Source organism: Balaenoptera borealis (genome assembly GCF_965194805.1).
Source record: "Balaenoptera borealis genome assembly, chromosome: 2".
Taxonomy (NCBI): domain Eukaryota; kingdom Metazoa; phylum Chordata; class Mammalia; order Artiodactyla; family Balaenopteridae; genus Balaenoptera; species Balaenoptera borealis.
In genome coordinates, this window is record NC_138867.1 from 25,913,095 (window position 1) to 25,937,391 (window position 24,297).

The window sequence follows — 24,297 nt, forward strand, 5'->3', positions numbered from 1 at the left end:
TGAGAGAATTATTTTTGAACTAAGATGAACATATTTTCCTGATATAAAGATTTTTTTTCAGGGGTATGGCGTTTGTTTTTCCCAAGTTCCTTGCAGGGCTACTGGTGTGTGAGTAGGCTTCTTAAAAAGTGTACAGGTTTTAATTTTCTTGAAAATTCAATAAAATGTGAAACCAAACTAAACGTTTATGGGAAGACTGGCTTTCTTCCAAACGTATACCTATTCTTCTCTGGGTTTGTCAGATTCCCAGTTTTTGTCAGGCCCTATGCCTTGTCTTCAAGATTATTGTCTTGATGTAAGGTAGACTCTAATCCGATCTGGCTGGTGTCCTCTTAAGAAGAGGGTATTAAGACACACAGATTGATACCAGAGGTGTGCACACACTGAGGAAAAAAAACATGTGAGGACAAGCAAGAAGGTGGCCATCTGCAAGCCAAGGAGAGAGACCTCGGAGGTCACCAATCCTACTGGCATCTTTACTTGGACTTCCAGCCTCCAGAACTGTAAGAAAATAAGTTTCTGTTGTTTAAGACACCCAGCCTACGATATTATGTTATGGCAGTCGTAGCAAACTAATACAGTAAGGATATTTGTTTTATGTTGTTTCTTGGGTAATTATAATATTTTTAGTTTTGTGAGTTTGAATATGTTGTCTTTTGCATCTGCTGGCTTTGTTCATGATGCCATTTCTTCCTTCTGTGTCTGGTCATCTCTGATATAGTGATGCTTAAAGCACTTGAGAAAAACAGGATAATTTTAAACTTAGGATAAAGGGACTGAACTGCATAGAGGAATTGACTTTCCTGTCAAATGACTGGAAAAACTATGAGAAGACCAATTTAAATCAACTTCAATACTTTTATCCCTGCACCACCTAATCAATAATAATACAAACCAGCAAATATGTGTGAAGGCTGGATTATCTAGAATTTACCTCTTTTGAGCCCATTATAGATGATGTCTTCTATTAGACTATCTTGTGGGAGTGTTTGGCTTCAAGTTTCATTTTTTTAATAATTCAAAAAGAACAGATTCACAGACTTAGAAAACAAACTTATGGTTACCAGGGGGGGAATGTGGGTGGAAGGATAAATTAGGAGTTTGGGATTAACATATACACACTACTATATATAAAATAGATAATCAACAAGGACTTACTATATAGCACAGGGAACTCTACTCAGTACTCTGTAATAACCTATATGGAAAAGAATCTGAAAAAGAATAGATATATGTGTATGTATAACTGAATCACTTTGCTGTACACCTGAAACTAACACAACATTGTAAATCAACTATACTCCAATATAAAATAAATTTTTTTAATGACAAGTTTAATAAACTCCTGCAATCAAAATGGCTTCCATATTCTACATAAGTTACTATAGTACAGTTTGACAATTCCTCTCTACTTCTTTAGTTTATCAATGTCTTTAAAATATTTTAAACCTTTTACCAAACTATTTTAGTTTTATTTGTTTACTGTGGAAAAGTTGGTTTTATGATCTCATAGACCATTACTGGAAATTGGGAGCACTCATTCCATTGTTTCTTTGCTGACCTTTCTCTACTCCTCAATTATAAATCCTGCTATGACATAGAGAAGATCCATTCCAAACTCTAAAAATACTTGTTTATTCAGGATTTATTTCTTGTTTATAATTTTATTATCTGTTCTCATTATTTAGAACACAGATACCCCATAATATACCAAGGGACCTGATTTCTCTCTAGTGGAAGGTTTTTTCTCTTCAAATATTGGTACATCTGTAGGGAAAGTTGCAGAATCAGGAGAGAAGTACTCAGTAGCAGATAGGACAAAATAAGTCATCTATCTTTGTCTCAAATAGCAGAACTTTATTTTTCTATAAACACTGTATAAATCATCTATCTTAATCTACTCATTTAAAGACACTATAACTCTCTGCCTTTGTTGTACCATGACTGTTAAAAAATATTAATCAACCACAGATCAAATATGCTTACTTTATGTAATTTCTTAAAACAATTCCTCAATGACTTCAATATCTATTGTAATCCTTTTAAAACTAACAACATTTAGTTTCATTGCTCTCAATCTCCATTCTGTATTGGCTTCTCAATCTTACTGTTTCATATTGGAACATATTAAATCAAGGCATTTTCCCTTTCCACCAAACAAGATTTTAGTATGATGGGGTAATAATACTAGACTAAGATTCTAATGCTCTCTCCTAAAAAATGATAATAATCATTAAATTTCTTGTTTCCTAATCTCCATTATCAATGAAATTGTACTTTACTCATCTATTATTATCTTTAACACATCGTATCCCTGTGTTTGTTTAAATATACCTATCCCAATAAACTGTTCACCTCCTCTTGATTAGAAAATCAGTCTTAATTTTCATGCATCTTTAGTACTTGAAACATTGACTGGTAACAGATGTTACATGAGTAAGTATTTTTATACTGTTGGCTTTCTTCATTCTTGGCACATATGAATGTATATCTTGGCTATTCAGTAGGTGCTGCTTTAAATAACTTTTTAACTCTATTTCAAGTTATCTGAGTGTAGTGTTTACGGAAGTTTCCATGTTTAAATAAAATATAATTTTGTGCTGAGTTTAGCTTTAGAAATTACAGAATTTTCTTTGTTTGGTTGGTTGGGTTTTTTTGCACCAACATCTGTAGGAAGCAGATAATGTTGACCTTTTAGTATATGGTTCTTATTGTTTTCTATGGAAACCTATAATTATTTATCAGATAAAAATAAATTCTGCTTTGGATGAATCAACAACTTGATGAAAATATTAAAATGTTACAATTCACCAGGGTATTAATTCCACATAGAATATGATGTACTTGAGAAATCATAATTTGTTTTAAGCATGTAGTAGGGGACAAAATGTGAATTTCACAGGAAGGCAAACTAATTTTTACTTCTCTCTTTTTTGCTCTTCTTGATAATAAAAATATGTGCATACATAAGGGGAATCAAATGTTTCAGGTATAGCAATCATCCATTTCTGACCAGGGCTTCTTTAGAGAAAATTATTAGGTGGCCTAGTTTTTGTACATTGTGGTAGTAATAAGATCTAGCTTTGGTGAGTTCAGACTGAATCAAAAGAATAGAACAAATTAGGACAACTGAGGTATTTTGAAATTATATGATAAACAGTAAGAATAATTATAGAAAACTCTAAAATAAGTTTGCAGTCACAGTATTTCCGAAATAAATTGTAAATGGTATAAGAAAGCTATTTGTTTAAATGAGTAGTTTTTATATATCCTAAACTACTTTATAAAATAACACTATTTAATTGTATTTATTTTTATATTAGTGTATTTATAACATACTCCTTTTTCCTTACTCCATAAAAAGATAAGAAAATATATGTAAAAATATTTTTGACATTATATAAAATGGTATATCACATATGTTCTGCCCTAGATGTCATTTTAAACTTACTTAATAAGAAAACATTGCTTAAAAGAAACATAAATAGTGTAGAATGTGACACCAAAGTAACTTTGTGATATATATCTTTAATTCTATAGCATACCTAAGCCATGCTAAGTTATAGGATATTTGAAGTTAAAGTGGTTCTGGAACTTCCTCAACTTTGTAATTTAACATTCTGGAAGATGTAAATTAAGCAATATTATTTCTATGTTCCAGTTATGTCAATCACGTATCACTTTCTAATAATCTGGTGCTCCTGTGGTCTTGGAACAACCCATGACTATGAAATCGTGAATTCCTCAAACAGTCTTAATTCTGTTTTTTTATGGCACCATCCCTAGGTTTATTCTCAAATTTAAATCCATTCATTCAATTTGCTAAATTCTATAGTCTGGAACCCTACAAAAAACATATATTTTTTCTTGACTTGTGAAATATAATCATATATTTGTTACCTTTTAGGAAATATAAAATAATAATTCAAAAGTAGTAATCATTAGTTTCTGTCCAAAGTAACATTGGTGAACATTATCAGGTGACTTTTTTACTGTACAACATAAAAGGGATTAAAAGTTCAAGTAAAGTTAGTCACTCAATTACCTGGAAACCCCATAAGAACATATATACACATAAAAATGAATCAAAGTCTCAGACAAACATTCACAGTGCATATGCTTAAGAATCAGAAATATGTTGGGTTGCTAAGAATAATCATTCAAAATGAATAGTCAAATCAATCAATTGATACACCATATCAACAAAAGACAAAACCACATGATCATCTCAACAGATGCAGAAAAAGCATTTGATAAAATTCAACATCCATTCAATATAAAAATTCTTACCAAAGTGGGTATAGAGGGAACATATCTCAGCATAATACAGCTTTTAATGACAAACCCACAGCTAACATAATATTCAATGGTCAAAAACTGAAAGCCTTCCCACTAAAATCTGGAACAGGACAAGGATGCCCTTCTCACCATTTCTATTCAACATAGTTTTGGAAGTCCTAGCCACAGCAATCAGATAAGAAAAAGAAATAAAAGTTATCCAAATTGGAAGGGAAGAGGTAAAATTGTCATTATATGCAGATGACATGATACTCTATATATAAAACCCTAAAGACTCCACCCAAAAACTACTAGAACTGATAAATGAATTCAGCAAGGTAGCAGGATAAATATTAACATACAGAAATCTGTTGCATTTCTTTACACTAACAATGAAACATGAGAAAGGGAAAGTAAAAAAACAATCTCTTTTAAAATCACATCAAAAAATTTAAAATACTGAGGAATAAACCTGACCAAGGAGGTGAACATCTTATATACTGAGAACTATAAAACATTGATAAAGGAAATTGAAAATGATTGAAAGAAATGGAAAGATAACCCATGCTCTTGGATTGGAAGAATTAATATAATTAAAATGGCCATATTACCCAAAGCATTCTACAGGATCATGCAATCCCAATCAAATTACCCATGACATTTTTCACAGAACTAGAATAAATACCCCTAAAATTTATATAAAATAATATAAAAGACCCAGAACTGCCAAAGCTATCCTGAGAAAAAAAGAACAAAGCTGGAAGCATAACCCTCCCAGACTTCAGACAATACTACAAAGCTACAGTAATCAAAACAGCATGGTATTTGCACAGAAACAGACATATGGATCAATGGAACAGAATAGAGAGCCCAGAAATAAATCCACACACCTACAATCAATTACTCTTTGACAAAGGAGGCAAGAATATACAATGGAGAAAAGTTAGTCTCCTCAGTAAGCAGTATATGGAAAGCTGGGCAACCACATGTAAATCAATGAAGTTAGAATACACCCTCACTCCATACACAAAAATAAACTCAAAATGGCTCAAAGACTTAAACACAAGATATGATACTATAAAACTCCTAGAAGAGAACATAAGCAAAACATTCTCTGACATAAATCAGAGCAATGTTTTCTTAGGTCAGTCTACCAAGGCAATAGAAATAAAAGCAAAAATAAACAAATGGGACCTAATCAAACTTATAAGCCTTTGCACAGCAAAGGGAATCATAAACAAAATGAAAAGACAACCTATGGGCTGGGAGAAAATATTTGCAAATGATGGGACCAGCAAAGGCTTGATTTCCAAAATATACAAACAGCTCATACAACTCAATAAAAAAACAAACAACCCAATCAAAAAATGGGCAGAAGAAATAGACATTTCTCCAAAGAATACAGGCAGATGGCCAATAGGCCCATGAAAAGATGCTCAACGTCCCTAATTATTAGAGAAATGCAAATCAAAACTTCAGTGACGTACCACCTCACACCAGTCAGAATGGCCATCATCAAAAAGTCTACAAATAAAGTGCTGGAGAGGCTGTGGAGAAAAAGGAACCCTCCTACACTGTTGGTGGGAATGTAAATTGGTACAGCCACTATGGAGAACAGTATGGAGGTTCCTTAAAAAACTGAAAATAGAGTTACTGTATAATCCAGTAATTCTACTCCTGGGTGTATATCTGGAGAAAACTCTAATTGGAAAAGATACATGCACCCCAATTTTCACAGCAGCACTACTTACAACAACTAAGACATGGAAGCAACCTAAGTGTCCGTCAACAGATGAATGGATAAAGATGTTGTATATATACACGATGGAATATTACTCAGCCATAAAAAGAATGAAATAATGCCATTTTCAACAACATGGATGAACCTAGAGATTATCATACTAAGTGAAGTAAGACAGACAACGATAAATATCATATGATATCACTTACATGTAGAATCTTAAAAAAAAATGATACAAAAGAACTTATTTACAAAACAGAAACGGACTCATTAACATAGAAAATAAACTTATGGTTACCAAAGAGGAAAAGGGGTGAAGGGATAAATTAAGAGTTTGGGATTAGCAGATACAAACTACTATATTTAAAATAGATAAACAGCAAGGTCCTACTGTATAGCACAGGGAACTATACTCAATATCTTGTAATAAACTATAATGGAAAAAAATAAACTTATCCAGCATCAGCATCAGATAGGCTTCTGACTCCAAAGCCAGTGACCTTTCCCTAACAACATGGTATTTCTATTCATACATAGATGACCATCTCTGCATGTGTTATAAAAAAATAATAATAATAATATTCAGCCACATGATCAGATAACACAGGTTACTTTAGTACTGTTGTTATTCTTAACAAAGGAAAATGTGGCTATTTTGTTCTCCTGAACTGCCAAAAGATAAAATTTGATTAGAAGTACATTTGAAGAAAAATAAGCATAATAGTAATAATATTTCACTGTATCTTCCTCTCTTCTCCAGCTTCGCATTTTTCTAAAACATCCTTTTCTCATTACAATCTTGCAGTTTATAAAAATAAATTGACCTTGTTAGTTAACCACAATTAATTGAAAATAACAGCTAAACACAGGAGTCTGTATGAACAGAGAGCTTCTGATGATCCAGTAAGCATACTGGTGAATTCTGATAGCTTGAAAAAGCATCAGTAATCTATGTCACATCATTTTAATTTGGGAAAAATATTCTTCAAGCACACCCGTGGTTTCATGAGTCTTTGTTAATCATGATAGATTAAATTACAGGTATATCATGTGGCAGGTTTTATAATCTAGAGTATAAGGAGGTCTTTTTTGACTTAGAATGTAAAGAGAGCTCATGCCTTAGTATGAACTTTTATTGCCTCCATTACATATACACATTACTATATCTGGGGTTGGCTGTTTACAGAAATTAAAAAAAAAAACTTTAGTAAAAATGCTATCTGTAGTAGAAATAAAGCCACATAATTTTCCAACAAGACAGGTCAACATTTTATTGCAGGCTTATTAAAATTATTCATTGTGTTTACAAAGCCAGAGTTCCCAGATCAAAGTTTACTTAACACTGAAAATTCATTTTTAAAGTAATTAACAGTTTTATTTCACTTTATACTTTCTCCCTTCCCTGTACATACTCATTATTATTGTTGTCAATTATCTTCTTAACAGTATGATTTTAATACAGGTAGCTCTACTATTAGCAAATTGCTCAGAAGCTGCTAATAGCTCTCTGGAGAGCACTTGTCTCACCCTATATCTCCCACCTTATCAAAAGGTCACATTAATTATATCACCCTTACTGAGAGGAAATCAACATGTCAGTCAGAGAGCCTCACAACTGTGCTTCAGGTAGAACATAAGGAGTGAATCAGTTATATTTAGCGTCCCAAAGTAGCCCATCTACATTTAGCTCTTGTAAATACAGTTAACACAAAGGAAAAAAAGATCACACTTACACTTATTTGTTTAATTTTTTGACAAATGCTAGTTTGATATTACTTTATGTTTATAGTTGTAAAATATTAGATGTTAATTTTAACAAATCCTTAAACAATGCTTTCAAAAGACTAAGCATTTCATTGTGCAGCAGAGATCCTTCAGTCATCATTTGAATTTCCAGGTAATTATGCACATAAATTGGTTTCTGATTAATCTTCTTTTACTTTCATGTGCTCCACATTCTTGGGATCACAGTTTAGGAATTAATTCTGAGAAAAGCCAGGACAGTGGCAAAGAAAATCTGTAGGAAAGTGAATGTCTAATTATTAATAATACATTTTACCTAGGTATCTAAATGGTTTCTAGTCATTTTTTCAAATGAATTCTATGTGCCAATGCTCCATTTTTCCTGCTTGATATTCTTCTACCATTAATAAACTATCTCCCATATAAGAAACAATTATTGGTTCACTTGGAATAGTATATGCTTTAATGACTTATTGATGGTTTAAACTGAGAATCATGCCATTGTTTACAATTATTTTGTATTATTTTGGTCAAATAACAGACTGTGTATGAGTCATGGTGCCAGTAGGAAATAAGTGGCAAACATGTTTTAGGACAATTAAAAAAAATTTTTTTAAATGACCGTTCATACAATTGGCAGTTGGTGAGGAAAACAAGAAGAGATAATGCAGCCTCCCTGGTGAGGTAGCAGGATCTGGGTATCTAATCCCAAAGAGACTGTAGAATAGGGCAGAGAACAGTTGTAGTGACAATGGACCTGGAACAATGGAGCCCCAATAACTGCAGAGAGGAAGCCAAGGGGTCAACACCCTTATCTCATTCTCCTATTTCCTTCTAACCTTGGTTCCCTTTTTGGCAACACTTTACCAGAAGCAGAAATCAAGGGAGACCACTGATATAGTCCATATAGGTCAACTTACCAGCGTGGATAGCAGAGTGGAGAAAGGCTGAAAATTGATCTGAAGAGTCAAATTAAAAATGGCAGTTTTTGAAACTGCATTCATAAATTTCTAATTATCAGCTGGGATGAAACATGACATGATACAGGGAAAATCTGATATGTGCAGAATCAAGTAAGAGCAGAAAATTAGGCAAAGTTGCAAGCATTCTTAAAAAAAAAAGAAAAGAAAAATGATTCAGAGAAAGTCACAACTTATAAAGGGGTTACAGACTAGCAAATAATTATATATTTGGGAGAGAAACAGGTTAGAAATCCTGAACTTTAAGTAAGAATAAAACTTGATATCAAGCACACAAACTTGGAATTAATTTGGGAGGTAAAGTTCTCTCAAAAGCACCAGTTGCATACTTCGTTACTGGGGAAACTTAAGTTACTAAATATGTGTTAAGCCTAATTTTTCTCATCTATTAATTAGCATCTAACAGAGTAAAGGCATGCTTAGGACTGTGAGGTAAGAAGATGCAAATGAGAGTCCTCAATTTAAGCTCCATGTAAAACAGCTCAATTTAAGCTCCTTTTAAATGTATATGTATATATATATATATATATATATATATATATATATATTTAAGTAACTTAAGCTTACTTTTCTATACACTGTTATAGCACTGCCTTTTTCCAATATCCATTGCAAAGTGAAAAAAAAGCACAATTATCATTTATCTGAAAATCTAATAATTGCAGGGCATAGCTACTCTAATTTTCACTTCCTTGTAATGAACACTTAATTATATCTTAGATTAAATGATTTCCAATTAGTTTTTGATGTACTAGAGAATGCTCTTTATATAATGTCTTGAACCCAATTTTAACAGATTTTATTAGTGATAACATTGTAATAATGTCTTCATTAATACAGTTAACCATTCTAGTTGAAGTACATATTTCTCCCCATAGCCACATGGGCACCAGTGCTGCCCTCTCATTACTCAAATGCAATCTTGCCACCAAAGAAAACTCAACAAAGGAGAATTAATTCTATTTTCAACTCTTCTGAGTTTGAAGAGGAGGTTACAGCCTCTTAGAGTGATTTCTATAAATAACTTTTGGACTCAAGATTTTAATATTTTATTTTTGACTAGATGGAGAAGCAGAGAAACTAAAAAATAATTTCTGGTGCAAAATGTTTTTCTCATCAGAGTGCCACTGAACCTGAAATAACTACCACTAGAGTATTCCTAGAGATTAAATTACTACCGCAAAGACAATCTTTTAAACTCCATATGTATTATTGGGGGATAAGCGTTCCAGTTAGGCACATTAATGCATATTGATAGGAACCTTTGATACCATTAGCTTGTAGTTCTTCCAAAATCATTCCAGATGACTTATGTTTTGAGATATAGGAAAACATAATTTTGATGACTGATTTAGGGAGTGTTAACAGGTGGCAACTAATAATGCACTAACTTCCATAGAGACTGATTGTGTAAACTGCATCAGTGAATTAAAACATAGTCCTATTGTGCTCTGTTTATTAAACAAAGACTGTGAAATTGACAGACCATCAGGAACATATGTGTCATGAAAGCAGATTTTTCAATTGAGGAGCCTAGGTTTTAAGTTGGGCATTTGTCTACACTCTTACTATAAAATAAAATAAAATAAAATAAAATAATATAATAGCATTCAGACAAATGGCAGTACTATCTTTTCCAAAGAGGAATTTCATACTGATAGACAAACTGTTCTTAATATATTTGTGAATTGCCCATGATTTTATTGGGAAGGGGATTTTGAAAGTTCAGTACAGCTTGTATGACCAAGGATTTTGGATATAGGCTACTTTGGTTAGATTTCAGGTACAACACTCACTACTTTGACATTGGGCTTTAGTTTTGCAGTTGCTAAATGGGACATAATGGTATTATGTCAATATCATAGTTTTGTTATGAAAAGTCAATGGATTTTTAATCAAAATAAGTTAATATTTATACAGCACTCATAGGTCCACTCGCAGTTCTAAGCATTAAAATATATATTTAGTATTTACTGTATATATATAAATTACATATATATATTTAAAGGGTTTAGAACTGTGACTAGAACTGTGATTGTTATAAAGATATTAGCTATTATTTTATATTATTATTTGGATTACTATATATGCTATCAGTTTTTCTATGTACATATACTTGAGAGAAGGGAAAGGCAAATGAGAAATGCAGTAAGTACAGTTCATTACCCTTTTGAGATAGTTTATCTTTTCTTTTTCTCCCCATAATTCTGGTCTACTATTCTGATCTGAGTAATGCTTTTCTTGAGTAATTGATTACATAGGGTATTAAATTGGTTGAGAGGAGGCTTGGAACACAGTTTACAAAAAGTGCTTTTGCTTTGACAAGATGTTGACTCAAAAAAGAAAAAAAAAAGAAGACAATGATTATTAGAGCTCCAAACAATATAAGACAACATTAATAAACTCAGCTTCCCTTTTAATGAACTTAATCATATTCCAATGTCAGAAGAAATAAATGAAATGGTAAGTTAAAATAAGGCAATTATCATATGAATTATTAGAAATATTGCCTAGGGTGAGAGGCAGCAAGCCGCACAAGAGTATATAGTTAAATATGTACACCTAAAGACACATATTTGTTATTATTGCCAAAAGAATATTAAAAAGATAAATGTAAACTATAAAAATTTATTACAAATCAGGGAAGAAGGAGAGAAAATTGTGGAGGGAATTGGGAAAAAAGTTATACTTCTCTATTTTTATATAGTCTTGATTTTTGTACATGTAAATGATTATATATTCAGAATAAAATTTAACTAGAGAGAAAAGGAAGTCCAAAAATTGAAAAAAAAATTACAACAGATTAACTTAACTTTATGTCAAATTAGTAATATATAACTACCCAGAGAAAATATTTTGTACTTATTAAAGAACCTAACAAGCAGTAATACTAACATTAGAAATCACACTTTTCAGAATAGAGAAAAAATATACAAATATAAAAGTCAAAGAAATTATGGATACCCTCTGAAGATTAATTATTTGAATTGGGAGTATAAATTCATCTATTTTTTAAAATTTATTCCCTGCCCTACTCAGTGAAACATGCTGTATAACTGTGCAACTCAATGCAATGAAACTCCAGTAGTTTATCACTCCAAGAACTCAGATGTTTATTTCTAAACAGTATTCCCTCAAAAAGGAACAGGAAATTTTGGTAAATGGTTAATTCCACGACTAGAAAAGGGGAACTATAAGGTGATCCTGCCACATATTGTGCCAGAACATATGTAAACAGGCAAAGAATGTTGAAAGCATGTCAAAAGGGTACAAGAGCCTTATTAATTAAACAGCTTTATAGCTTATAGTTGAAACAAATTTATTAAAAATTAAAATCAATAGGAGGCATGGGCTAGAGAAAAAAATTACTATAAATCAAAAATTTCACTGTGAGCCAAATCTATGCACATATTTGTGACTACACTTTTTTTTTTTTAAGATAGTGGTCATCTTTTCTTTTTTAAATTTATTTATTTATTTATTTTTGGCTGTGTTGGGTCTTCGTTTCTGTGCGAGGGCTTTCTCTAGTTGCAGCAAGCGGGGGCCACTCTTCATCACGGTGTGTGGGCCTCTCACTGTCGCGGCCTCTCTTGTTGCAGAGCACAGGCTCCAGACGCGCAGGCTCAGTAGTTGTGGCTCACGGGCCCAGTTGTTCCGTGGCATGTGGGATCTTCCCAGACCAGGGCTCGAACCCGTGTCCCCTGCATTGGCAGGCGGATTCTCAATCACTGCACCACCAGGGAAGCCTGTGACTACACTTTAAAATATGTTGTTGGAAATAAAGACAAAACAAACACACCCAAATTTAGCAGCTTTTAGATAAATTATGGGTGATTTTATCCCTTTAAGTTTTCTAAACTCTCTATCTTGGTCATATTTTATAATTACAATTAGCGTTTAATGGAATGAAAATATTACATGTATTCTTTTTTTTTAATATTTTCTTCATTCATTCTTTTTTTGTTGTTTTTTTAAATTTATTTTATTTATTTTTTTATGGCTGTGTTGGGTCTTCATTTCTGTGCGAGGGCCCTCTCCAGTTGCGGCGAGCGGGGGCCACTCCTCATCACAGTGCGCGGGCCTCTCACTACAACGGCCTCTCCCGTTGCGGAGCACAGGCTCCAGACGCGCAGGCTCAGTAACTGTGGCTCACGGGCCCAGTTGCTCCGCGGCATGTGGGATCTTCCCAGACCAGGACTTGGACCCGTGTCCCCTGAATTGGCAGGCAGATTCTCAACCACTGCGCCACCAGGGAAGCCCTGTATTCTTGATGGAACAAGAATACTCAGCTTAATGAATCATTCCACTGCATTTAATAGAATATTAGAAATTAAAGCATTTGAAAAAGATATACTAACATGTACTGTTTGCAATTTGAAAAAATACAAATATAATACCTTATTTTGTTCGTATTTTAATTATAGTTCTAATCTGTCTCATTACTAGGCATTAGTTTCTTTCCAGATCAGATTAATCAAGCTGAGGCCAGGTAAATATTTTCAATCACCTGAATTCTAATATTAAAAAAAAAAATCCTGACATTTAAAAATAGAAATATTTAATCTTGATATTAATGGGATATTGAAATGTCATATCAGAAGGCTTCAATTATGGAAGTTTCCCCAGATCAACTGTGATTATAATTATTTGTGGAGAAAATATTGTTTAAACATTTTTACAATCTATTTTTATTTATACAAACTTAATTTAAAATATGTGTATTTTTGAAAAAATTTTAAAACTAAAATATTGTCTTCTTATCATGATATTTGTTGAATGTTTTTTGGGTTTTTTTTCCCCCCATAGGATGGTGAATAATTTTGAACTTTAAAATGTACTAATGAAATAAGTCACTCCTTTCAGGGCTATAATATCTATGTCAAGTAGTTGTTTTTAATAGGATATACAAATATGTAAATGTCACAAATTTTGTATAAAACATATAACAAAATGTGTAAATCCAGATATTAATTCAACAGAATACTAGAGAGAATATAATGTAATAAAATAAAGTATCCTCTGTGTCATTCTAATTTTAGACTTTTAACTATAGTTTCCAAGTACTGGTAGTATTTCTATGAGGCTAATGCTTTGGCTAAACCCAGTATGATTAAAGTAATATTTTCCTGATATTTGGATATTTGTCTTCACTTCATATTAAACATAACATAAATTTCTCTTTTGGTCTCTTTATATTTCAATAATAAAAATTTTGATGTGTATACTGATGTTGCTTGTAAAATAAGATGGATATTAAGTTCCTCGTTAATAAAGAAAAAATACTTGAAAGAAAATAATTAATTAAATTAGTAAATCCTTTTAAAACATTTAATCAGATAAAAAGAAGAACCCCAAATTTAAAGTACAAAAATGGCATAAGATTTTCTTATGGTTTTAAAAAGAAATTTTCTTAGGCAAAAAGTTAGAGGTCATTTAACTTTGTCAAGGTCTAGAATTTCATTCTTGAACATAGTTGAAACTAACTCTGATAACTTTGAGTGTCCATCAAATTTTCCCAAGAGACATGACTTGAAATTACCTGTCATAATAATGGGTATTTATTAAAATGAATTTGGATAGCTTCTTTAATTTTAGATTTATTCTTTGTCTCCAACTGCCAATGTTTCCACATCACTCCCTTCTATTTTTGAGAGCACATGGTTTTGTCATGGTCGAATATGAGAGTATTATTAGCCTCCCCAGCAGATTTCTTTCTTTGGAAAGTTAAGACATTTTTAAAGAAAATCTCCAGATTTCAACAACTCTTTATTAATAGAAATTCTGAAATAGAACTTAGGAGTTATAATACATATTACCCTGATGTGCTGGATATTTTCCGTTTGTCCTTCCTGATCCCCTCTTTACCCTTCTTCATCTTCCCAGTGACCTGGACCACTGAACTTTCTGCAAGGCATCATTGAGCTTTCTGCTCTTTGACTCTCATTAGATGTAGTTAGTTGGAACAACCAGTAGATTAGAGAATGAAAGAGTAAAGCCAGGACGTCCAGGACACCTCCCTACTTGCTGCCATGGGTTTCTATGTCACTCTATCTGAAGTAACATCTCTTGTCAGACAGCACTACCCTCTCCATCTCATGTGACCACTCCCTTCACCCCTCTCTGCTCCCTGTTGTTGCTAGCACCAGGTCCTGTGCTATCTTTTGTTGCTATCCTCATCTACAACTTTGGAAGTAGTCCAGTTATTTAACTTTAATCAATTATCCTGTTTCATGGGCAATCATTTTCTGATGAAGCCTTACTGTTGCAACTACTGAAGAAAAACTGTGATGTGTTATAGAATAAAGTGAAATTAGTAAAAATATGCACAGGAGTTCATTTTACATGCCACCCTAAAAGCACTAGAAAATATATACATAATTTTGATATTTTAGGTTGAGGGATTATTATAGCTTGTAAATCTGAATCGAGAAAAGTAGATCCAGGGTATTTTGTTCATTTGTCTGTTTTTTGAGATCATGGTGCCCAGGTTTAGCATCGGTGTTGAATATTTTCTGTTTTGTCTTCCAAATGTAAATTCCACCATTTTCTATATTTCTCTGTGCCCTGAGAGACTGATATAGCCATAATGTATCATCTGGGCTCCCTTGCTATTTGGCTTCTAGTTCATGTTGGTCAATGGATGGCATCAAGAAGAGATGAGAAGAAATGAGGAAAGGTAACTTGTGGTATTTATTCTTGCCGCTCCTTCCCTCTTCCTCCTCAGACCTAAAGATAGTAACAGTTTCTCAATATTGCTAGATCTTGGGAGTTTCACCATCTTTTTGTGGTTCCCTTAGCTCTAACCACACTTTTGTGATCATGTCCTCAATAAACATTATTCAGTTAACAATTTGCGTGTGCCTTCTATTTCCTTCCAGGATTTTGACCAATTCAGCATCAGACTCAGTTACAAATTGACAAAAAACAAAAAAAAACAAACAAAAAAACATAATGTGTCAGGAACCAGCTGCAAGCTGACACAGTTCTTGCAGCTTAAAGCATGGCAAAGTCCTGCTTAATTCTTGACAGGACCCGAAAGAGTTATTAGAGAAGATATGAGTCTTGGCCCGTGAGGTTGCTTGTGGTTTCTTTAACTATAGTTTGGCCTTGGCATGCTTCGGTAATCACAGTCTGTTCTCACGCATGTTTATATTCTGGTTCGCAGAATGTTTTGTACTATAACTTCAACGTTAAGGAGATACTGTCTGATGATTCTGTCTTGTGATTTTAACAAAAACATGTATTGTCTACTGCAATCTATAAAAAGAGTTTTGATGGGAAATAAAGTGTGTGTGTGTGCTTGTACACCACTCTCCTGACCCCGTCTCTTCTTAATCCCCTCACCTGCTCTCAGGACTTGTTCCTCAGTCTAACAGCGACTGACAATAATGTCTGCACCTTGTATTAAAGTAATTGTCTTTTTTTAGCAGCCAACTAGAAAATTTTAAACTTTAAAAATGAACACATTTTCTGCAATCTAGTAGTAAAAAAATCTAGAAGTTTTATTTTAACCCTCAAATTACCTTGAATCTAAAATGCAACAAAGCTAATTTTAAAAAACTACAAATAGCAAAACAAATAGACAAATAAAAACCAAAACAAGTTCATATCAAGAGAGTTGAGAGCCAGGGTGATTGTCCAAGGAAGTCTCAACTTATACTTAGTGTCAAAATTAAATTAATAAAAATGTTCCCATTCACTAAAAAAAGGCCATTTGGGCAATCTGTTTTATGGTCACTCATTCATATCATAATATTATTTTAATTTGTTAGATAATATGTGAAATATTTTATACAATATAAAGCATTTTCAGGCTAAGGTAGTTGCTGAAGTCAAATGTTGAATTTGTTCAGGTAAGGGAGGTGCCAGGAAAGTTGTTTGCAATTACATGTAAGCTCCCTTTCAAAATATATGAGTCTGTAACTCAGGGGGAAACATCTACAAAGATATATTTTAACATCTTTATTTTGTTAATTTCTATTTGTTAAAAAATAATTTTGTCACCTTCTGAGGCATGCATTAATTTGTGGTGATTGCCAAATTTATGAGTCACTGTTTATTTCATAAAGAGGTAGGGTTTTTTTTGTTGTTGTTGTTAAATTAATAGCTACTTTATTTATTTATTTATTTTATTTATTTTTGGCTGTGTTGGGTCTTCGTTTCGCGCGAGGGCTTTCTCCAGTTGCGGCAAGTGGGGGCCACTCTTCATCGCGGTGCGCGGGCCTCTCACTGTCGCGGCCTCTCTTGTTGCGGAGCACAGGCTCCAGACGCGCAGGCTCAGTAGTTGTGGCTCACGGGCCTAGTTGCTCCGCGGCATGTGGGATCTTCCCAGACCAGGGCTCGAACCCGTGTCCCCTGCATTGGCAGGCAGATTCTCAACCACTGCGCCACCGGGGAAGCCCAAGAGGTAGGTTTTAATAGAAATTTTAAATGTCTACTATAAAATTTCTGAGAATACTGTAGAATTGGCATGCATTTTAGTGAGTATAAAATAATATTGTGCTTGGTGTGTGTTGTTAAAACATGTAGTGATTTAAGACCCAGACTCATTTACAAAATGGTCGTAAATTTCAACACCATTCTATATGAACTTTCAATTTATTATCTTTTATAGATTAAAAAAAATAAAACAATGCAAAACAAAACAAAACTAACCCTAACATCCCTCCCATAGAAATGTTTGTCAGTACTTTTTGTTCTGCCCTTATGGAAATTGTCTGCCAGTGATCATGGCCATAGAGATCATTTGGATTTGCTAACAATTACACCTAGTAGCCTTTGGTAATCTAATCATATGATTGAAGGAGAGTCAGTGCTCCTGATTTAACTCAGGAATAATTGTAATTGTGACAGTACCCTTTGCCACATTATATTTAGTAAACGCCTTAAAATATTTGAAGGATGTCAAAATATATCAATCTTTTCAAATATAAAACTTCTGTCAAGGACTAAGAATGTAATGGTTAAGGAGATGAGTTCTTGAAGTTATATAACAAATTACCTTCACTTGTTCAATTTTAAAAGAAGTAGGAGTAAATCTTTAGATGGAATTCATTAATACGTCTTAAAATTAAATACTACCATTGTCCTATCTGAAAAAGATATTTCATTTCATTTCTGGCATTTTTTTCTTCTTATTTTAGATGCATAAAATTAGTCACAACTTTTACAATACATTAAAAAGTTTCAGATTTTAGGAAGGACCATACTAAAGGAAGGCGCATCCTTTAGGAAGGATGATCTATGCTAACACAAAACATTTCAAAAATATCTAATTTCATTTTTTATATGGATAAGTGTGTTGGTTATCAATTTATTGCCTTTAAGCTCCAAAAGTACTCTTTTTTGCCTCTGTTAAAATGAAGTTAGCTCTTTAAATATTTTTTCTTTGCCAGCTGACAGTGCAGCTGCGTCAGTGGAGAGTGCTGGTGAGATATAGAAGTGTAGAAGGAAAGAATTTTGCTTCCTGGTTCTGGTGTGCTCACTTGGCACGTTTCTGCAGTGTGTATAACTTCCTCCTGGACCTGGTTCCCCAGTGCCTACAGCTCCTGCAACGCATTGTGGCGGGCAGTACCCAGGGACCAGCAGTTACCCTGGTTCAGGCAGTTTTGTAGCAGAGTTCCTCCAGCCAGCTCCTGCAGTGTTCACAGCTTCTCCAGTGCTTGGCTCTTGCACTGCATGGCGGCCAACAGAACCCATTGCTCAGCAGCTCCCCTGGACCTCAATTTGGACAGTTTTGTAGAAGAATGCCTCACCAGAAACCTCTCATGAACAGCTTTCCTTGACACACTGAGGGCAGATTTCTGGTAAGTTTCAGAGAGAAAAATTCCAGCAAATTCTATTGTTATAGCACCACAGAAACTTACTGTCATCTCAGAGCCACAGGTGTGCCGTCTCCAAAAAGTCTGAATCTTATCTCAACAAATGAGGCTTTTCATTGGAGCAGTCACTGCTCTATCTGCTGTTCCTATGTTCTTCAGAGTTCACTTCTTACCAGCTAATTCCCTCAGTATTTTCATCTTCTGCTATATTAATAATTATTTATATTAAACTTTTTCTGTTCAAATTTACTGTATTGTTTCTATCTTTTTATTGGGCACAGAATGATAACAATAAGTAATTTTGCAGCACCATTCATTGATTAGTCACTTTTTCTGCATTTATCTGTGTTTATTTACATCAGAAGACTTGAAAAAGAATGTTCACAACAGCTTGCTATTTATAAATTTTAAAAATGGGAAAAAATGGAAAAATTTTTTAAAGTTCATATCAGTCAAAAATAAAAAGGAAACAACTCAAATGTCTATTAAATTAGAATGGATTGATAGATTTCATGCCAGTTATAATGTCTTATGCTCCAAAGCCCATTTTGCCAAAAGTTTTACCAGCAACTGAATACCACTTCTGTTTCATTTGGGGAAAGGTAATGTTTCTTGAAACGTGTAAGTAGTGGGAGAGGTTAGTTAACGCCTCCACACATACTCTGATGGATAGATCTTGACTATTGACTTAGTTATATCCATCCAGTTGTCTCCATTTGAATCTGTGAATTTTAAGGTAATGATGAAAAACCTCATCGTTTAGAATTTCTTCCAAAGGTGTCCTAGCAAATGTCTAGTTGCAATGTCACCTGTAACATCTTAAGCAGATCATTCATTTGGTCGATTCTTGACTCTTCTCCATTTGCTTTTATTGCTGTCTGAATATAAGTATTTGAAATACTCTAAGAAATTAATAAAAAGAGTTTAAAAAAAGGATTGTTTACAAATTTTGAGAAAGTGTAACAGACAGGGAAGTTACTCAGCACTAACTAGCCAGAGTATGAAGTCACTGCTACTCCCAGAACTTAAGTGGCAAGAGGAGTGTGAGGCTTAATTTTATGTTTTAACTTGACTGGGCTATTGGATGCCCAGATAGCTGGTTAAACATTATTTCAGGGTGTGTCTGTGAGGGTGTTTCTGGTAGAGATTAGCATTTGAATGGCTGGGCTGAGTAAAGCAAATGGCCATCCCCAATGTGGCATTAAAAAAAAAAAAAAAAAGCAAACAACAAAAAAAACCAGATGTGATCCTTGTATTTTAGTTTACATGCTTGAAGTTGGATCAGTCACACAATGAGCCACAAACTGAATGATTGCGATAGATATTTCGGAAAGATCATGATCTTTCTACGATAATTTGCTGGATTTGTTTAATCACTGAAGTGTTCTATATAGAGAGTAAGCGTCTCAGGAGGCAGCAAGCTTTTAATAAAAACAAGTGTTACTGACTATCTGGGACCCAACAAGAGTCCTCCTGCTTGGCGTCACTAGAAAGAGACGGGGTTCCATTCAAAAGCAAAAGAGAGCTTTATTTTTTATCAAAGAATGGAGATCCAAGTCCACACTCTCCCAGACAGGCAGTGGGCGGGGCTGCTTTCTAGGGCTCTGTCCGCGGGGAGGGGCGAGGGCGGAGTTCTCACGAGGTGGGCGCGGCTGTGCCGCTCAGGCGCCAGAGCGCAGTGCCGGGCGCAGCGTTTCTGCACACGTCCCAGTGCCGCCATCTTGAGTTGAGTGTCGTGTGTGGCACTTCTACATACCATCCGGGAGCTGAGGTGTCACCGCAGCCGTTTCGCACTAGGAACTCTGGTCTGAGGTGCCTGCGACAAGACCTCTGCATGCAGCACCCTATGAGCGAGTGAGACTAGACTAAGCGCAAAGGAAAAAAGGTTAGACCGTATTACCCACATTCTATTTTTATTTCCCAGGAATTGTTAATAGGCTTTGCCGGTGACACTATTGTTTCTGTTTCTCTGGAGAATCCTAATTGGGAGTGAGAAGAGGGAGCTTTTTCCTAACTGCTACAAGAGCTATAGATTTTGGGGCGGTGCTGTCCGACCCATGTTGTGGCCTGAGGAAGGGGAACACAGGCATGACAAACCCATAAAAGAGCTGTGAGATAGTGAGGCAAATAAACATCTCAACTTTTTCCTCTGTGCCCTCTGCTCTACTTCTGAATCCTGTGACTAAACAAAACCAGAATCATCAACAACTGGAGGATGAGAAGTAAGAGATAAAAATTCCAATTAACCTATTATTGAAACAATCCTGAGGTTCATGCTTCATGGCTCCTCATAGGGCCCCCAATGGATTAAGCCACAATTGCCGATGTCAGCAAACTTTTCATTTAAGGTATAAATAAATGGAATTCCTGTTTGCCTGTCAAACTTCTTCCTCTCCCGTACTTGAGCTTCATAAATTTATCTCTCAAATAAACTGCCTAAACTTACTTCCTTGTCTCAGGTTCTGCTCTTAAAGGAACCAAAGCCAAGGGACTGGGTACCAGAAGTAACTTTAGGTTTTCAGAATGACATTCAGAAATTGAATCAGTCCACATACAGATAGCAATAAGAACCCCGCTATTGTTAAGTGGCTTGGTGATAGTCTGTGGGTTTCTGGAATAACAATTACTGAATCTCCTACCTGTAGTAGATTGGGATAAAGTACAAGAAAAATAGGATGCATTGGCTTATTCACTATATCCAGCATTTGAAAGCTATGGGAGCTTTGATACATAAGAATCTACATATACACACCACGATATATAAAATAGATGACTAATAAGGACATACTGTATAGCACAAGGAACTCTGCTCAGTACTCTGTAATGACCTATATGGGAAAAGAATCTAAAAAAGAGTGGATATATGTATATGTATAACTGACTCACTTTGCTGTACACCTGAAACTAACACAACATTGTAAATCAACTACACTCCAATAAAAATTTAAAAAAAATAAAAGAGGAGGAAAAAGTAAAAAAAAAAAAAAAAAAAAAGAATCTATTGTAAGGGTAAATAGACCATGTTATTTTAAAAAGTCAATGTTAATGAGTTGGCAACATGGGTTCTGCTTATTACGGAACCAAAAATTAGCAAAGCTGGAGACCACAAGGCAGATGTCAGCTGACATAATGGAAAATCATGATCTGAAAAACAATTGAAGAGACCTGTTTCTTTTCAGGAAGGACCCTGTAACACTATCACATGTTCATATAATAAATATTACCCTAATCTTTTCCTTAAAGAGATACAAGAATATTTACCAGAGCAACTGTACAGTAAGAAAATAAATACCCATATATGTCAATGTCTGTTAAATATAAGTTATGACCTGGCTTAGTATCAAAAGAACCTGAAATGCTATTATTTTCATTTATAGTAGGGGCTTACTAAATAATTTTGAGTAAAAAAACATCCTATCTCACAGCCATCTCACAAAGATTACAGTGGATTCATGGATTAATTCTGCAGTCATTTGTGTGTCTTCTGAGTGGAGCCATAATTAGCAGTAAATCATAGCGCTATCACATTAGTTCTCTAATTGTGGAATAAGTGTCAGTATGGTAAGAAGGTTAATTAAAAGTTCCTGAAATCACCTCACTCAGCCATATACTAAGTGAGATAGTAGGAATTGCTACTCTCGAATATTTAAAAGACACCGTGATAGTCTACATGATATTAATATTCAGTTCATCAGTATGGTGCCTATGAAAACTACACAGATCATGTTGAATGACAGTGGACTATTCTAGATTTATCCAATTACTAGCCCCAATTGTAGCTGTTATATCAAATATTGTATTTTTAATAGATTAACACAGGCTCTAGCATTTGGTAATTGGATATTTATGTGGTAATTTTCTTCTTTTCCATCTGCATCAGAAAAATCAATCAAAAAAAAAGGTCACTCACGTTCACAAAGGAAAAATAATAGTATACATCCACTTTCTTGGCTCTGGCTGAAGTTATTTCCCATAATCTCCATTTCAATATATAATCTGGAGGGACCATGGCCATCTTGATATTCTGTAAAACATTATGGAAGTCCATATTATTAAATTTGTGTTGCTAATTAAGCATGATAAACAGAAAGTGGGAAGTATCTGGATGTCCTGTTCAGACACAAGCATGCAAGATCATGTGAGATAAAATCCACAAAGTTTTGGCAGTCTGTTATATTGGTAAAGATTTTCAGAGTCCAGTGATATGTACCCTGAAAATATTCCACCTTGTACATCTTACCGCTAAGAAAGAGACTCATAATTGGTGGCGTCTGCAAATTATAAAAGCAGTATATAGCATACTTGGAAATATGGCCCTATCCAATTTAACAAGTCACTTGGAAGGATTTCATATTTAAATAGGTCTCAATAAAAGAAGACTTTGCAGCAAAGCCAGGGTCTGGTGTAACCTGTCATTCCACTCAGGCCACATGACCCAGAGGGCAAAATTACGCTATAGGTACTCAATGTAGATAAGGATATCTGTGAGGCAATAACCTATAGGAGAGTCATGGTGCAGACCCTTATGTTTCCAGAATTTGATCATGCCTTCTGCAAAAAAGAACTACCCAATGCTGGAAAAGAAGCTCTTGGTGCTTCTAGAATCTGAGGTCTTGATTATGGAGCACCAAGTAACTACAAAATCAGATATGCCCATCATGAATTGGCTATTGTAAGATTTTACAAGACATATTACTAGACAGGCAGTGATCCTTCATGAAATGGAAATGATACAATTTAGTATGTGGTTCAAGCAGATACAGTGGGGAAGAAACTCAGATTTAATTTGCAAATTAGTTGGCTTGATATGTTATTATAAGCTGAAAATGAACTGCTGTCACCCTGAAGTACATTTCAGGGATGGTTCTGAATGACAGGTTGAGGGAAAATCTTAATGCTATGAACAGTCCACTTAGTCATCAACTTTGCAGAGTAGGAGAAGTGTTCTGTAAGGCTTACATAGATACTTAGGCAATGGCCAATTGTTTGACAAGTAGTGGTGGCTTTAAAGAGCAAAATTGAATGGATGGCCAATAGTTTGACTGGTGGTAGTGATTTCAAAGTGCAAAATTGAATGACCTGATCAGTGAGCCTGGGAAAGAAGCATATGTATGAAAGGATAGGTGTAGGTACAAACTGTGAGAATCTTTATTATAATGGCCATACCCAACAAAATGTACCCACTGCAGTAGTGCTGCTGAAAAAACAGCATAATTCATCTGGTGGATGTTAATCAGTTTTTATCTTAAGCTACTCTAGTGTTTAAACAATAGTCCCATGCATAGTGTAGCCATGGTGATATGAATGTAAACTAGACAGGTTCAACCCACATGGGTTCTCTCTCACTATGGCTTATCTTACAGATGGCAGCTGTTAATGTTTAGTCTGTCAGCTTCAAAGACCAGCACTGAATTATAAATGTGATATAATTCTTTTAGAAGACCAATCACTTGTCAAGTTGTTTACATGAGATAACTTCCATCTTAGAGGAGGTAACAAATTTTCCTCCCTTGGACTGACATTTATTTTGGATATGGAATTGTTTTTTCTGCTCTTGATAATTTTGTTCTTGGTGCTTCTGCGAAACTACTATCTGAGAGATGATAAACTGCCTGATATAACAGTGTAAAATCACATATAACATCCCCTTAGGACAAAGGATCTATTTTAGGGTGAAGATTAAATTGGTCTAAAAGGGACCCTTTGGTCCTACTACAAACTACATCAACTACTA

The 24,297-nt window shown here is 34.3% G+C and overlaps 1 long non-coding RNA gene across 1 annotated transcript in view; it reads right to left on the minus strand.

The window, feature by feature from the left end:
* The window catches only part of LOC309624483, a 39,563-nt gene continuing 15,266 nt past the window's right edge, over window positions 1–24,297 (minus strand). The window contains exon 2 of the long non-coding RNA XR_014241966.1: window positions 1–24,297. This exon is cut by the window's right edge and continues 8,959 nt beyond it. This is a non-coding gene — a long non-coding RNA (uncharacterized lncRNA).